At 35.0% G+C, this 14,680-nt stretch overlaps 1 non-coding gene across 1 annotated transcript; it reads left to right on the top strand.

Moving 5' to 3' along the window:
* Positions 1-10,199: 10,199 nt before the first annotated feature.
* Positions 10,200-10,364, top strand: LOC116486936. The gene has a single exon (XR_004253038.1). It is a non-coding gene; the product is annotated as a U1 spliceosomal RNA (small nuclear RNA).
* Positions 10,365-14,680: the final 4,316 nt, after the last annotated feature.

Here is a 14,680-nt window from a genome sequence, read left to right on the forward strand (position 1 = left end):
TTGGCAGCCTGATGTAAAAACTTGCCCCTCAAGTACTAAGTTTCATAGTTCTACTGAATATCTAAAACCACAGATTCATTATAGATATTGGTTTTACAGCCTGTTGTAATCTTTTCCCCCTCCCCCACTTCTCTACATTGCAGAGACTAGAAACTACTTGTCTCTCTCCTTCCCTTAGGAGACTGATACCTTATCAGCTCTCAGAAATGGATTTTTTGAGAAATGGAAGTCACCTCCCAAAAATTCTTTCCACTTCACAGGTACTAGCTGCCTTATCTTTTGGAAATAGTCTAACTGATACATATCTAACTAAACTTCAATCACTTCTTCCAAATTTGCTTCTAGTTTTGGAGTTTGTTCCTTCTGTTCACTGACCTGAAGAAAGATTAGAGTGCCAGAAATCCTGTTTTTTTTTGTGTGTGTGCCTGAAAACCTTGTCTGACTTTCTGTAGCTATGGCAGTGGATGTAATAAAAGAAATGTTACTGCCACTTGTAAACTTTGTCTAACCTGCATCCTTAGATTGTCATTGCTGTAGTAACACTACCATTATATACAGGTTATCAGTTTAATTTGTTCAGCCAGAAGAAAACAAAGCTATCTTGTTTCTCCTTTAACTCAGAGATCATATACAGGATTACACAATAGAAAATCTTTTTCCTGAGCTCATAAATTCTGGAAAACTCTATGTGAAGAAATTCACCTTTTTATCTTCCATTTCCTTTATTTTTGTACAGATTTGTAGTCCTGTAATGCAGGTCTTTGTTATCGTTTTGCATATTAAATCAATTAATGTAATAATAAACATATGAGAAAAAGAATTTTAAAAAGTCTTTTTTTTTTTTTTTTTTTTTTTTTAACAAACCTTCAATAAAAAGCTCATTTTCTAGGTAAATATTAATACACCTTTTATATATATGTATATGCACTTTATATATTTATTTACATATATGTATATATAAAGTATATACACTTTATATTTTTTAATATTAATACACATTAATATTTTCCCTTTATTATGCCAGCAAAATAAATAATAATAATAGCAAAAATTAAAGCTCAATACTTTTAATAAACCTAAAATTCTCAGTGAAACCCATATGAGGTTCGGATAGCCAAGAACTGTAGGAAGACTAGAATCTGGCATTGTCAAAGGCATATGTCAGTGCATGGTGATCCTAATAAGTGTCACTGCTCTTGAGTTACATCTGCAACTCCCAATATACTGAATTGTAATTTCATTTTTAAAAAATCTCAAAAAAACAGTAATGGATTTTCAGCCGTTCCTTATGCTGTAGTTCTCACATATTCTGCATGATTAAAAAAGAATGGGAGACTCTCTTAATCTTTTTCATGACAGTAAGGTATGAGATGGACTCTGAATCTAATGAGCTAAGTTCTTATGGGATTATAAAATGTTTAATAATTGGTTTCACATTTATTTTGCAATAAGCTATTCTCTTTAGGAATGCCTATTTGCTCTACACAAGTTACTAAAAAAGACTTAGAACCTTGTCTGTATTTAAAACATTGTTGAGAGAGATAACAAAAAAATACTAGGAAAAAAATACAGCTACATACAATTTAATACTTTATTTAGTATCCCATTAATATGGTGTTCATCAGAAATCAGCAGGAAGAATCATCTCCAAAAACTGCAGCAAAATTACTGAATCTAATTACTGCACATAGCACACTGCCTGTCAGCTTTTACAGTGTACTCAGCTACCTTTGGGGTAAAAGAGCTATAGCATAAAAAAGGAATAGCTCAAATCTCAAACGCTTATCTCTTGATAAATGCAAATGTTTTTTTCTATGGATGAATTGAGTATGAACACCAGATGCTTTTATGCACACATTTCCTACATTTTTAATTTTGAGGCAAAGTACAATATAAGACAAGAAATGCTTTGTTTCCAGCATGTTGAAATCTCACATCTGATTTTCAAAAAATAGCAGTAAAATTTTTAGACAATTAAATATATTCAATTTTTCTAATAGAATCATAGAATCATTAAGGTTGGAAAAGACCTCAAAGATCATCTGGTCCAATCATCCCCTTACCATCAGTATCACCCAATAAACCATATCCTTAAGCACAACGTCCAACCTTTACTTAACCACCCCCAGGAACAGTGACTCGACTACCTCCCTGGAAAACCCATTCCAATGCATGACTACTCTTTCTGAAAAGAAATGTCTCCACTTTTCCAACCTAACACACATACAAACACACACACACACACACCGCTACTTGACCCAGCATTTAGCCATGTTGAGTCTCCTAATACTTAGGGAAAAAATAAAAATTAAAATTAAAAATAAATAAATAAATAAATAAAACACTAAGGCCAACATGACAGAATTTTCAAAATAACTTTAACACCTGACATTAATATTTTTTGCAATCTGGCTATTTCTTTGGACCCCTTCAACTGTTTTAAAAAGCTGCCCATTCATATATGCAATTTCTGTCTCTTGGGGGTTCAGAACCAAAGATAGGCCTGACTGAAATTTAGTACAGTTGAGCAGAATCTTAGTTGCTTCTGAACCAAGGGAATTCATCTCCAGCACTTTAGAGTTAACATCAGAATTTCATTCCCCTGTCAGAGGCAGGACTAATTTTCTCAAGATTTTGTGAGACATTAAGAGATACTAATTTTAGCTGATGTCGGATTCCTATTAATTTCTGACTTTCTAGGATAATGTTAAGACATTATTGACTCTGAAGAATTATTTGTCTGCATACCATGTTGTGTACTGCAGCACTTATTACATACAAGAGAATTTGAGGAGTAGTAATAGCCTGATATGTATAGGACCTCAAAATTAGTGACATCCTTGCACGGAATTAAAAACAGCATATTTGTCATATTACCCTAAGCCTCCATTGATATTTCCAAATGATTTAAAAATATAAAACCACCCAAGCAATAATTTTTAAATGCCTAGCTGTCTTGCTAATGTCTGCATTAAATTCACAGCAACAGATTTTACATTGTCTTCCATACTTAAACATTGCACATACAACCATTAAAACATAACTTTTCCCCCATTTAAAATACACTCCAAAAATCTGTAAGACTTAACTGGAATTTAACATTTTCACTCTTCTTTATGATTACCATGTGTTTTCCTTATATTTCTACTTGTATGAGTGTTTATGTAAGGTGAGAAACCTTGAAATTTTAAGATTGTTATAATTACAAACTTTCAATAATATAACAGGATATAAGATAAAAGCCACTTGAAGCTCTTTATAGCCTGAGGGACTATGTTGATTCCTTTCTGCACTCATTTCTCAGAGTATTAAAAATGCATTATTGGGAGTGCTCAGATAACTGCTTGCATGTCTATTTATTCAACTCTAAAATTGTTTATGTTAGAATTATGGACTTGGTTTTCTATTCAGACAGTTAGTTAGTTTGTCTGCTTGCTGAGTCTTGAAGCTATTTTAGTTCAAATTATATTAGAGAATCACATACAAAAGGATTCTTTGTTCACAGCCTATCCTACAAAATAGAGAGGGTTTCAGAGGCATCCATAGCTCCAGGGCCCAGTAAATTAGGTCTTGACTAGAAAAATAAAAGTGATAAAAATCGTCATATGTAAGAGAGTGGATTGGATGTGCTGTATTCCACTAAGAGCAAGGAAAGAATATTCTAAGTTGAAAGTGTGTTTAATTTACATACTTTTTTTTTCAAAACAAACAAACAAACAAAAATAACTACTAACTACAAAACACATGTTCTTAAATAATAGGATCAAAGATTTTAAAAGTCTGTTTTATACTTTTTCTGTGGCCTACTTTCCCATGACCAAAATGAGAGAAGGAGGAGAGAAGGAAGACAGACTAGAAACCTCCATAAAATTTACATTGTCCTGGTGGCTATCCATTTTTGTACAGATATGAAAAATGTTAAGGAGAGTGGCTCCAGAGCATCTAAATTTTGCAGCACCCTTAGCATTACTGATATATGCTTATTGTTGTACAGCAGTACATTCAGAAAACAGGATGCATTTGCAGAGAGTTTTCCAGAGTACAATGGTTTTTCTCTGTTCTTTCTCTGCTTCTATCCTTTTACAGAAGGCTGAAAATTAATTTCCAGTGAATATATCTGTTGAAGCAATCACTGAAAAATAACCTTAGATGGTCAGTGCCATGAAAATCCTGGTATCATCAAAATGTTACCTTTTGACCATTGTTTTTTAAAGCATCATAACTGATATCCTTTTAAATGTTATTTACAGAGTGGAACATATTTTGTTTGTGTCCTGTAGATGTCTTACTAGCTGTGTCATTTTCCCTAATACTTATATTTAGCTAGATGATACATACAAAGAAAAATAAAGTAATAAAATTAGTTTTATATACAGTTTTGACAGTTTGTTTTACATGGAACATTACTCTTCTGTTTTAGTAGATGCTGTATACAGTGGATTGTTGTTAGCAAAGTTCATTAACCCTTAATATTGCAGTGAGAAATAGGATGTAGTTTTAGTCACATCTACGTAGTACTGTTTGTAAATTCTACATTGTTTTAGAGGTATCTCCTTCAGATTTGCATTTTACATTTGTTCAGAGTTAATTTGCATGTAGGAGACTGTAGACATACAATTTTTTTAATTCCAGTAAATAATATTTAAATTTCTACTTTCTTCTATTCATTATTCCCACGGGTAAGAATCTATTTTAAGTTATATTTCAGGGCTCATTACAAAGGCATTCTGTTTAGAACACCTTGAAGTTCTTTAAAAGATCAGATCTCTGCATTTGATTTATATATTTGCAAAAAAGGAAGTAGGAATTAAGTCTTACTAGAAATATTGAAAAAATAATACTGTACTGAAAATATATCAGGTGCAGGCAGGATGAGAGAGGTGACTCTTCCCCGCCTGCTCTTGTGAGATACCACCTAGAGCACTGTATTCAGCTCTGGGGCCCTCAGCATGAGAAGGACATGGAAGTATTAAAGTCCAGAGGAGGGCCATGAGGATGATCAAAGGGCTGGAGCACCTCTCTCCTAGGAAGAGAAGCTGAGGGAGTTGGGATTGTTTAGCCTGGAGAAAAGAAGGCTTCAGGGAGACTTACAGTGGCCTTCCAGTGCCTAAAGGGGGCCTAGAGGTAAGCTGTGGAGGCACTCTGTCAGGGTCCTAGTGATAGGACAAGGAGTAATGGTTTTAAACCAAAAGAGGGTAGATTTAAATTAGATATAAGGAAGAAAGTCTTTACTATGAATGTGATGAGGCACTGGAAAAGGTTGCCTGGAGAAGTTGCAGATGCTCTATCCATGTAAGTATTCAAAGCCAGATTGGACGAAGCATTGAGCTGCCTGGTCTAGTGGGAGGTGTCCCTGCCCATGGCAGAGGGGGTGGAATTAGATGATCTTTAAAGTCCCATTCAACACAAACTATTCCATAATTCTATGATTCTATGAGCTAGAGGCTGTAACACAGCACCCATATTTAAAACAAGGTAAATGAAAATGTGAATCTTAAACTATTTAGTTGTACTAGTTAAATGATTACAGTGTGCATATGTAAAGATGACAGTACAAGCATAAATTTACTGAGGCCCAATTTCCTTCTTTGCCAGAATAGAATAACTAGCTTATTGGGTGGAAGGAATGACAACTAGGAATATTCTTCATTTCAGTAATATTTTGATGGGATGCTATCATTTTAAATTCTTATATGTGATTAGAATTTTATTCTAATAATAGAGAAATATATTCTAGAAGAATCTGTGATGAAGTATATGAACTATTAGTTACAAAAATTGCTAAGTAATTATCAAGCATTCATTTTTGTTGTTTGGGCCATACGTATACCTAAAGGTTCTGAGTACCTTGACTAGCCTCATCTGGGATCTCCACCCAGGCAGCCTCTTACCAAGAGATGGATGTAAGCTCAGAACTTTTGCCTTGATCCTTGCCTGATCTCCAGAGTGTGAATGCTGTGCTCTACCACTTACCTTATTGTTTTGACTTGACTTTGGACCTGTCTTGTAACTGCAAACATGTCTAGTGGCTGCTGGACTGTGGTTGACTATAGTTACCTTCACTGGACCTGCTCTGTTCACCCTGCACCGGTACTGTGGGACTGTGCTCCATGTCAGTGAAGTCTCCCTTGTCCTCCCAAACTCATGCCATTTGCTCTCTGATGATCAAAAATAAAAATAAAACACTGAAAGAGGCTGCCCAGAGAAGCTGTGAAGTTTCCAGTGTTAAAAGTTGCCCAGACTGAACTGGAAAAAAAAAAAACAGAAACAGGTAGCCTGGTTTGATATCACAGCTAACCCTCCTTTGGGGGTTTAGACAAGAAGCATTGTGATGTCCTAACCAATCAGAGTTATACTATGAACATATGACCAGCAGCTTTACATATCATTAGTGTTGTGGTTTAACCCAGCTAAGCACCACATAGCCATTCACTGATTCTCTCTCCCTTCTCCCTCTCTGGTATGGGGAAGAGAATCAGAAAAATGAATCCTTTGGGTTGAGATAAAGACAGTTTATTAGGACAGAAAATAAATGAAAATAATAATAATGTTTATAGTACTACTAATAATAATGTGCACAGAACAAGCGATGCACAATGCTGACCTCCAGCTGACTAATGCCCAGCCTATCCCCAAGCAGCCAGTCCCACCATCCCAGCCAGCCACCCCATATTAATTATTCAGCATGATGTCAGATAGTATGGAATACCCCTTTGGCCAGTTTGGGATCTGTCTTTGATCTGTCTCCTCTCAGCTCCTGCTGCACCCCCAGCTTGCCCACTGGCAGGACGGAGCAAAAAGCTGAAGAGTCCCTGGCTTAGTGTAAACACTGCTCTGCAACAATTAAAACATCAACATGTTATCAACATTATTCTCATCCTAAATCCAAAACACAGCACCATATGAGCTACCAGGAGGACAATTAACTCTATCCTAGCTGACACCAGGACATTGTTTAGCTGAGTTACACTAAACCTGGTCAAGGATTCCCCCCTGTTATTAAAAAAAAAAAAAAAAAAAAAAAAAAAAGGACTTCAACACACTCTTCTGTTTGGGCTTTCTCATTCATACTCATGCTTTACTCTCTTCCTTTCTTTTTTGGTCACTGCTGCTAAGAAAAAACTTTCAAAAAGACTTTCTCTATCAAAAGTAAAAATAGACCATTATAGACCATTTCTTTATACAGCTGCTTAACCTGCTTTTGACTTAAATGGAATTTTGATCAAAAATAATATGTATTGGATATGTCTCACATCTGTTCAGAGGGGGAAATCATTTTGGTGGGAGAAGGATATAATTCATGTTTCTTTCCTCACACTAAGGAAGCCCTTACTAATATGATATAGTGAATTATCAGAGTTGCATTAAATAATATATTAGAAATGAATTGATGATAGACTCTTATGACTCTGGGATTCCACAGTTCCAGAGGTGATCTCTGTGGCATCATGAACTGGAAGTGCATGCAAACTATGTTACAGTGACTGTAACAAGTTAATTTATTATATGTTTCTCTAGGATGAAGGCCCATTCTGTGATGACCTCCTGGTCTGCTTCTCCAAAATGTCAGTGAATTGGACGATAAGAATTTAGAGAAAACATGTTGTAGTACTTCCATATTCCTTCTGTGTGTGGTGACAATTTGATCAAACCTGCCAAAAAATAAAACTTGACTTGGAAATATATGAGTTGTTTATGTTCCAGGCATAACTATTCAAATTTGGCCAATTCTATAATTGAAATGGTCTCATCTGATCAGAGAGAAAAAAAATGCTCTAGCAAGGTGTAATTTTCCAGTTTTATTTCTCTTTTTACTATAATGTCTTATGCTTACATTTTGTGATCAAACTAATAATTGCAAGTAAATACAGGTAGCAATAAAAAAAAAAAAAAAAAGATAATAAGATATCAAATATATCTGTTTCCTCCTCAAAATTCATCCTTTCTCATTGAGAAAAATGAAGTTAAATTTAGCCTCATTTTTAGAAAAATGTCAGAATATTTTTAGTTGTTTAGAATTCTTCTCAGTAGAAGTTCGACTGTTACCAAAACAAATAGTGTTTTGTTTTGTTTTTTGTTTGTTTCTTGCTTAGATCTTATTTTTCAAAATAATTAAGTAATGTATCTATATCAATATGTACCTAATCCATATCTATATGATACTTCCTTAAGTAAGGCAGTAGATTTTCCTAAAATTTCCAACACCTAATGTTCTTGAAAAGCGAATCTCAAGGATGAAAAAAAGAAAGTTAAACAGTTCTAAATGTTTATACTGTGCATAATAATTTGTGCTGGGAATTGTAAATTAACTCTTGATAGAGTAGACGTGCAGAAAAGTATCATAATTCCATTTCTGACTCTTGTGAAAATTTGTCACTACTTGCTAGAATTGCCAATTTTTACTACCATCATGATTACATTGAAATAATCTCTCATTAGGCCTCCTGGCATTCATTATTCTCAGTGTATCATGTTCAAGTTGTGGCTCTCTAAGCTTTTGTCATGGCCATGACATAACTATTATGATTTAGAGGGTACAGACACTTCTGAATATAATGCTTGGTGGCTTTCACATGTTTTCATTACTAAATATTTGGAAGACTTTGATTGAACAAGATGGGTAAGTTTGACATGTTTATTGATACACATCAGATGTAATGATCTTGACCTTCAGATTCATAACTAAGATTTCTTTCAGATGCCAGATTTTTTCTTTATCAAACTTAGCTACTGTGACTGTGTGGATTTGCAGATGTTTCAATCCATTTGACCTTTTGATCAGAGAGGATAATTGTGCAGTAGAATGCTTCTATTTTAGTTTTTAAGGTACTGTAAAAAAAATATGCAAAAGATATATGACTTTCATGTATTTTAGGAACTTACAAAACTGAAGCTTCTAATTCTTCTCTTCCTAAAGACAGCTATTATAGCTAGTAGGTGTACAGTTCAAATTAAGGTGATCTTAATGCCATATATAACAATCTGCACAATATTTTCACATTTTCTATTACATTCAAAGATAAATACAATTCAAAGATAAATTCTTAAATGAATTATTTAAAAATATTTAAAGTAGCAAAAGCAATGAAAATCTATTATGAAATTGAAAAAACACTCAGGAAACTCAGGAAGCAGGTAACTAACAGTTAGTCAGTTAGTTAACAGTTAACAGTTAGTTAAATTGGGAGCTTAAAATTTTTCCCACAAAAATTTTTGATTGATTTTTTTCAGAAAAATTGAAATGTGGAATTAAATTGAGATGTGGTAAGATAGTCTTTGAAATGTCCAGACAGGTATCTAGTTGAAGGAACATTAAATAACATACAGTATAGAATAACATACAGTATAGAATACTATTATAGATTAATACATCATTATTTTGTTTCTTATAGTTGCCACCTATTACCTATATATCACAAAAATATTAAGAAACAGCACTGTTTTTAAGCAGTGAAAAGTTACTGGTCCTTAGAGGAATTCACTTAGAGGATCATAGTTCTCTTGTAATATGAAATTATCAGATATGTATAAATGTTTGGAAAGATTTTTCATTAGTTTAACAAACATGCCTGAAACTAACAAGTTATAATTAATTAATTTTTAATAAACTCATATAATTCTTAATAATAAATAAAAAAATTACAATGTACAGCAAAGCAACTGCTTTATAAAACTTAACAGATATGTGCATGCAATAAAGTGTTTTCAAAATCATGTGCAAAATCAACTGTGCCCATTCTCTGTCACCTGCACAGAAGTGTTTCCTGATGTTAGAAGGAACCTCCTCTGTTCTAGTCTGTGCCCATTGCCTCCTGTCCTGGCACTGGGCACCACCATAAAGAGCTTGGCTCCATCCTCTTTGCATCCTCTCTTCAGGTATTTATATAAATGGATGAGATCCCACCTCAGCCTTCTCTTCTCCAGACTGAACAATCTCATTTCTCTCAGCCTTTCCTCATAGGAAAGATGCACCAGACACTTGATCATCTTTGTGGCCCTACATTGGACTCTCTCCAGTATGGAGACACAGAAACTGGAGACACTACTCCAGGTACAGCCTCACCAAAGCTGAATAGACTATTAGTAAGTTATAAACAAATTAGTAATTATTACTAGTAATTATACTATACTAGTAATTATACTATAAATGCTATGTATATAAAGTATAAGTATAATAATAAAGTATAATAAGTATATAAATACTTACCTGGCACAGAAACACCATGATCAGGCAGGTGGTTTTCCTAGGGTAAGGATCATCCCCTGCATTCCGGGTGTGCTGAGCCCTGTGATTTTCCCAAATGCAGGAAACTCCACTGCATAATTTGTGTTAGCTGGGGACTGCATTAGGTTACAAAGCTGGTGAAGGGCCTGGAACACAAGTCCTATAAGGAGTGGCTGAGGGAACTGGGATTGTTTAGCCTGGAGAAGAGGAGGCTCAGGGGAGACCTTATTGCTCTCTACAACCACCTGAAAGGAAGGTGTGGGGAGCTGAGGGTCGGCCTCTTCTCACGGAAAACTAGTGACATGACTAGAGGGAATGGCCTCATATTGCATCAGGGGAGGTTTAGGTTGGAAGTTAGGAGACATTTATTCTCAGAAGAGTAGGCATGCATTGGAACGCATTGTCCAGGGAGGGGGTAGAGTCACCATCCCTGGGGATGGTTGAGGACCTGGTGCTTAGGGACATGGTTTATTGGGTGACATTGGTGGTAGGGAGATGGTTGGACCAGATGATCTTTGAGATCTTTTCCAACCTTAATAATTCTATGATTCTATTATTTATTAGTAAATTATATCCCTTTTTGTGTGTGTGATGCTCTCCACTGCATGCCTGAAATACTGTATCTAAAGCTAGCTGTTCTGTAAGTGTAACATAAATATTACTTCAAATTAAAAAAAAAAAAAAAGTAAAATAAAAAAAATAAAGTTTATTTGTTTAGCTTATGTCTAAGTTGTATATGCACTTCAAAAGCACTGAAAATAAGTAACTGCTGGATCTCTTTTGAAAATACAAATATGCATGCTAATAATGATTGCAAGTTTCCTGCAAGAATCATGGAGTTTAGGATGTCTAAAAAAACTTTTAACTCCATAAAGTTACCCTTACTGAGCACTGATCGATATAATGCCTTTTGATAGAAAGTCAAACATCAACATTTTTAAGAAAAAGTAAAACTTAAAAGAAATAGAAGCAAGATCATGCAATAAATTTAAAAAGAATTGCAAGTTAAAAATCCTTGCACAATTTTTACTTCTGCACTTTAGGGCACATACTATAATTTTCCACAGGATTATTATATGTATAGTCACATTTATGGATACAAAATTGCTAGAAAAGCTCATCATCCTGATGTGGTTGTATTTTTTGCTGCTGTGTTGACCAAGTTATTTTTATCATCATGCGTCATCTGTTTCCCAGGCTCATCAGAGCATATTCACCTCAAAAAAAGTTATCTGCCATTCTACTGACATGGGAATTGCTGATACACTTCATTGTTCATGCCCTCCTCCTCTTTTTGTGATATTTTACACTAAAGATCTTAATTTCTAAGGCATTGAAGCACTTTGTGATGCACTGTGTGTCAGTATGTCCCTTTCTAGATGAGATATTTATTAAATGGCTCACTGTAATCACAGCTGGATGGATCTGATGGGTCAGGAGATCTTTTTGAGTGCTATAGTCCTAAAAGTAAATGTAATTACATAAGGTGGGAAGTAGCAAAAGATATTTAATTACTAAATCACATAACCTATTATTCATGAAGACAGTGATGCATCATGAATAAGGCAGTGGAGCACATTGCTTTTATCCTCTCTTTTCAGTAAGCAAGGGCATCTGCATCATTCCTCTGTAGGCTGTTTATCCCGTCAATGGGGATTGCTCTCATGAATGTAGTACAAATGAGATTTTTACTTACTCTTCGGAACAAGACTGTGCTCTAAAATACATTGCCATACTTGTTGAAGCAAACATTTACATTCTTCTTAAGCACTTTTTTTTTTTCTGAAACTGATGTTTTAGGTTTATTAAAAGGCATCCTCTTCTGATGTTTTTTTGTTTGTTTGTTTGTTTGTTTGTTTGTTTTTGTTTTGTTTTGTTTTGTTTTGTTTTCATTCAGGCTATCTCCACTGTGCTGGGGTTACAGGCTGATGACTGTCTTGGCCTGGAGTTAAGCTAGTTCAATTGGACATGGAAAACTACTGGACCTGAGAAACTCCTGTACATAATAACATGGATGCACAAGAAACCAAAAAAATGTTACAGAAGTGCTATGAGGGATAGGTGGATTTCACAGGTGGTTCAGGTGCAGATATGCAAGAAACAGTCAGACTTCACAAAAGAAGAGTACAGAAGGCTTTTGGGAAGAAGCATCTTTCAAGGCTTAGGAAATCTTGGAAGCCATATCAGCAATACCATATGTGTTGAAATCACAGGCATAACAGTATCAGAAATATCAGAAATATCAAATTCAGGTACAGATGTACCAAAAAAGGACTGGGGAGGGGGAGGGGGCGAGAGGGTGTTTATTTGTTAGGGGATAGGCTAGTAGAAAGGAAATAAATAAATAAATAAATAAATACATAGGAGAGGAAAAGGGAATAGAAAGTATCAGCAGAGAATGTGATTGGAGCTATCTAGGTAGACTAGCCAGGCCATCTTGGTGCTTGATTACCATAGCTGGGCATGATGGCAAAGCAGAACCATTGTTCTTACCCCAGAAAATATTTTGAGCCTGCCTCTATCCTTAGGTGAACTTAGGTAGTCCAGCTGCCTTCACATACTATCAAGAGAATGCCCAGGATGGACAGATCAAGCCTCCTAGTGTGAACTTACCAGGACCCCTTCTGGGCCTCATGGTACCAGCACCTTCTCCACAGCTTCCCAGAACACTGCCAGCCTGACTGTAAGAGATACATGATTAAAAGCCTGGAACAAAATATGGGGGAGAAGTATTATCATGTGGCCTTAGAGTAGTTTCAGATGGGCACTTTTGCAAGTAAGAAGATACTAACATTGGGTCAGCTCCTAGAGAGCCAGAATGGGAAGATGGGAAATCTACTTGATATTATGTATTTAAACCTGTCTTCAAATCCTTTCTGGTAGTTTGCAATCCAAGCACAATGAAAAATTTTCAGACTTCACAAAGAAGTTTCTAAACAATGTCACTGAGTTTCAGACAATCGATTCATTATTTTCAAGAAGGATTTATTGAAAGCACTAGTCTATTTTACAGTAGTCTATACATTGGACAGATCCACAGATTTGAGATGAGATCTTTTATTTCTTATTCCTTGCAGTCTCCTCTTCTGCCTAACAAAAGTATTAAAATGAGCATGAAGCTTTTCTCTCTTGATAGTCTTTTAAGGGTTTATCCAAATGTCAATGGTTCAGTAATGAATGAATGAATGAACATAATGAATGAAATGGTTCACTAGAGAAGACATACAGTAACAAACCATTAAAAAAAAAAAAAAAAAAAAAAAAAAAAAAGATAGAAGGTGAAAATGTATTAAAATATCTTTTTTTTGAAGATGAAGTTAAAACAAACAAGAGCTAATATTATGTAAGTGTATTGAAAATACAAGCTTACAAATTCTAAACATTATAAATGGTTCATTCCAGTAAACTATGGTTGAGGCAAATGCTTAAAAAGAATTGTCTCATCTGTCCACTAATGAAAGCAAACATCAAGGTAAATTAGATTTTTTTGTGTGTTTTCCAGTGTAATGGCCAAATGCAGCTGGGTTGCTTTTAATCTGACTGCTCTGAAAGCATTGCAAGTAACGTAGTTGGATGCAAGCAGGACTCATGTAGCTGGTGTCTAGCCTGAAGTCAGTGGAGCGTGTCTGTCCTTCTCCAGGGCCAGATGTCAAAACAGGAAAACATTTTGTGAACAGGTGAAGGTAAAATGCAATAATCTGTTCTCAGGGTAGCAGTATCAGGGACAGGGACATGGCATGATTTCTGAAGTGAGGAATATTTTTACTTAGATATCATACTCCACTTTCCAGTGCCAACTCTAAGTATCCTTTTCCACGGAGTCCTTTATGGTTGCCTGAGTATGAAATGAATATAGTCATTTTTCAGCAGTCTCATTCGGTTTCATGATGATCTGGATAACACACCTAATTAATTAACTTCAGAAATAAGGTATAATTCACTGAGTAATTATTTAATTTCTGCCCACACAAACTGACTTTAGCTAACATCGTACATGTTTTCCTACAAAGTTAGCTGTGCTTCAGATAAACAATATTCACTTATGCACTGCACGGCTTTTTTGTTTCCCTTCCTACACATATTGAAATAGAGTTTAAATAGTATTGGATCAATCTTCACAGAATACATCTGGTAGAACGGGCATGTAAGTACACAGCATATAAATAATATGGAGACAATTCTGTCAAATACAGGTTGATACCTTTGCTGCATATATTGGAGAAGATGATTACAGTGATTTAATTAATACATGAAATCATTTCTTTGCACCTATTCTGTTACATTTCCTTTTTTAACACTGACACTTAAAATTTATACTGTACATTTTAGCAGGGTTTCTTTGGAACAATAGGATGTAATAGAGCAGAACACGATGAAAACAACTGTGCTACCTCTACCATTTACAAACAGTGAAACCTTTACAAATGCTATTCTAATTACATGACCAAGGGACCT

This window comes from Aythya fuligula, chromosome 2 (genome assembly GCF_009819795.1).
Source record: "Aythya fuligula isolate bAytFul2 chromosome 2, bAytFul2.pri, whole genome shotgun sequence".
NCBI lineage: Eukaryota > Metazoa > Chordata > Aves > Anseriformes > Anatidae > Aythya > Aythya fuligula.